The following is a 3,576-nucleotide window of genomic DNA, read 5'->3' on the forward strand; positions in this document are numbered from 1 at the left end:
ACCCTCATTGATACATAGAGAGTAGTGTTTGTCTGCGGAATAATGGGAGTGCAAGGGTCTGTGACGTTGATATGACTGTATGTAGCACTACTAGTTATCGGGGGGGTGGGCGTAGCTCAGATGGTAGAGCGCTCGCTTAGTGCGCGATAGGTACTGGGATCGATACCCAGCGCCTCCAGAATTTTTAACGCACCTACATGCGCACCTTGCCATGCAAGTGGAATAACTCCCAACCGGCAGAGGTGTGTAGGCAGATACAAGCGAACGATTAGCATCCACAATTGCGCCGATTTCACGTAAATCCCACTGCACGTTGCCATTCTTTGCGTGCAGTCGGCTGCTACTGGTGTTGCTGGTTGTGACTGCTGATAACAGATGCCGTAGCAATCAATTCATGGAGTGAGTTGTATGTTTTGCGATAGTCTGTCTCTGACAAGGAAGCACAGGTGATATAGGTGCGAACACAGGAAGCTTGCAGCCCCTCGCTGCCTGCAGACACAGAGCAGCCACACTAGAAGAGCGGCCTAAGCCGTAGGCGAAATGTGCTCATTCGCTTTGGCGCGACGTCGAACTATAAATAAGGCTGTCACTAGCGTGAGCGTTGCGTGAGCGTCGTGTAAAGTCGGAAAAGTCATCTGCATGGGTGATTGCCAAGTTTGGGGAGCGTTTCGTAGTACGATCAGTGCAATGGGGACGCGGAAACTTGTTGTGTCCCAGTGTTTTGCAGTTGGACGACAAGAGTTTTACACAGTAGCAAAGAGCGAGGCACTGAGTTGGCATGAACAATGGAGAGCACAATGGGGCTCGAGATGTGCTTGTTACCTCAGGTGCTGTGTGGTTGTGGACAAGGAGTGAAATGGACCAATTTGTGACCGCCCTTTCAATTTAAGACGTTCAAAACAGACGGAATTTGCATTCGTAATACCAGAGCATCGAAACTACTTGGAACTCTTGTGTATATGAACGTGTCCGCGCCTTTGTATTCTGGTACCTTCGCCGCTACAAACCAACCAACCATCGTGTCCGTGCACATCAGAGTCGCAAAGAATGGAGAATAGCCAGGCTTGGTCGTGTGTGTAGCTGTAGCTCAGTTGGCAGATCGTTCGCTTAGCGTGTGGACGGTCTCGGGTTCAAGCCCCGGCTCCACCATGTTTTGTGGTCAGTGCATGGTAAGTGTTGGTCGCGGCGAACATAAACGCACGCAAGAAGTTGCAAAACCAGCGTCACAGACTGATATGATGTATACTGTCATAAGGAGAGCAAGATGTAAGTGTGGGGACCGGCTGTTATCGTGGTGTCATCGAGTGCAGATCTGTCTTAGGTATCACGGCTTAACGTCATTGAAGTCTAGAGGTGGACAACACGTTCGTCTTACTCAGAGCGGTGTCTGAACTCTATTTTCGACGTTATGCGTGCCACTTTCATTGTGGTTAACTACGATTCGATACAGAATGCACGAAACCTGAAAGACACCCTCATTGATACATAGAGAGTAGTGTTTGTCTGCGGAATAATGGGAGTGCAAGGGTCTGTGACGTTGATATGACTGTATGTAGCACTACTAGTTATCGGGGGGGTGGGCGTAGCTCAGATGGTAGAGCGCTCGCTTAGTGTGCGAGAGGTACTGGGATCGATACCCAGCGCCTCCAGAATTTTTAACGCACCTACATGCGCACCTTGCCATGCAAGTGGAATAACTCCCAACCGGCAGAGGTGTGTAGGCAGATACAAGCGAACGATTAGCATCCACAATTGCGCCGATTTCACGTAAATCCCACTGCACGTTGCCATTCTTTGCGTGCAGTCGGCTGCTACTGGTGTTGCTGGTTGTGACTGCTGATAACAGATGCCGTAGCAATCAATTCATGGAGTGAGTTGTATGTTTTGCGATAGTCTGTCTCTGACAAGGAAGCACAGGTGATATAGGTGCGAACACAGGAAGCTTGCAGCCCCTCGCTGCCTCCAGACACAGAGCAGCCACATTAGAAGAGCGGCCTAAGCCGTAGGCGAAATGTGCTCATTCGCTTTGGCGCGACGTCGAACTCTAAATAAGGCTGTCACTAGCGTGAGCGTTGCGTGAGCGTCGTGTAATGTCGGAAAAGTCATCTGCATGGGTGATTGCCAAGTTTGGGGAGCGTTTCGTAGTACGATCAGTGCAATGGGGACGCGGAAACTTGTTGTGTCCCAGTGTTTTGCAGTTGGACGACAAGAGTTTTACACAGTAGCAAAGAGCGAGGCACTGAGTTGGCATGAACAATGGAGAGCACAATGGGGCTCGAGATGTGCTTGTTACCTCAGGTGCTGTGTGGTTGTGGACAAGGAGTGAAATGGACAAATTTGTGACCGCCCTTTCAATTTAAGACGTTCAAAACAGACGGAATTTGCATTCGTAATACCAGAGCATCGAAACTACTTGGAACTCTTGTGTATATGAACGTGTCCGCGCCTTTGTATTCTGGTACCTTCGCCGCTACAAACAAACCAACCATCGTGTCCGTGCACATCAGAGTCGCAAAGAATGGAGAATAGCCAGGCTTGGTCGTGTGTGTAGCTGTAGCTCAGTTGGCAGATCGTTCGCTTAGCGTGTGAACGGTCTCGGGTTCAAGCCCCGGCTCCTCCATGTTTTGTGGTCAGTGCATGGTAAGTGTTGGTCGCGGCGAACATAAACGCACGCAAGAAGTTGCAAAACCAGCGTCACAGACTGATATGGTGTATACTGTCATAAGGAGAGCAAGATGTAAGTGTGGGGACCGGCTGTTATCGTGGTTTCATCGAGTGCAGATCTGTCTTAGGTATCACGGCTTAACGTCATTGAAGTCTAGAGAGTGGACAACACGTTCGTCTTACTCAGAGCGGTGTCTGAACTCTATTTTCGACGTTATGCGTGCCACTTTCATTGTGGCCAACTACGATTCGATACAGAATGCACGAAACCTGAAAGACACCCTCACTGATACATAGAGAGTAGTGTTTGTCTGCGGAATAATGGGAGTGCAAGGGTCTGTGACGTTGATATGACTGTATGTAGCACTACTAGTTATCGGGGGGGTGGGCGTAGCTCAGATGGTAGAGCGCTCGCTTAGTGTGCGGGAGGTACTGGGATCGATACCCAGCGCCTCCAGAATTTTTAACACACCTACATGCGCACCTTACCATGCAAGTGGAATAATTCCCAACCGGCAGAGGTGTGTAGGCAGATACAAGCGAACGATTAGCATCCACAATTGCGCCGATTTCACGTAAATCCCACTGCACGTTGCCATTCTTTGCGTGCAGTCGGCTGCTACTGGTGTTGCTGGTTGTGACTGCTGATAACAGATGCCGTAGCAATCAATTCATGGAGTGAGTTGTATGTTTTGCGATAGTCTGTCTCTGACAAGGAAGCACAGGTGATATAGGTGCGAACACAGGAAGCTTGCAGCCCCTCGCTGCCTCCAGACACAGAGCAGCCACACTAGAAGAGCGGCCTAAGCCATAGGCTTTGGCGCGACGTCGAACTATAAATAAGGCTGTCACTAGCGTGAGCGTTGCGTGAGCGTCGTGTAAAGTCGGAAAAATCATCTGCATGGGTGATTG

At 49.8% G+C, this 3,576-nt stretch overlaps 1 non-coding gene across 1 annotated transcript; it reads left to right on the forward strand.

The window, feature by feature from the left end:
* Window positions 1-1,575: 1,575 nt before the first annotated feature.
* Trnat-agu (transfer RNA threonine (anticodon AGU)) lies at window positions 1,576-1,649 on the forward strand. Its single transcript has one exon. It is a non-coding gene; the product is annotated as a tRNA-Thr (tRNA).
* Window positions 1,650-3,576: the final 1,927 nt, after the last annotated feature.

This window comes from Schistocerca gregaria, unplaced genomic scaffold (assembly GCF_023897955.1).
Source record: "Schistocerca gregaria isolate iqSchGreg1 unplaced genomic scaffold, iqSchGreg1.2 ptg000451l, whole genome shotgun sequence".
Lineage (NCBI taxonomy): Eukaryota > Metazoa > Arthropoda > Insecta > Orthoptera > Acrididae > Schistocerca > Schistocerca gregaria.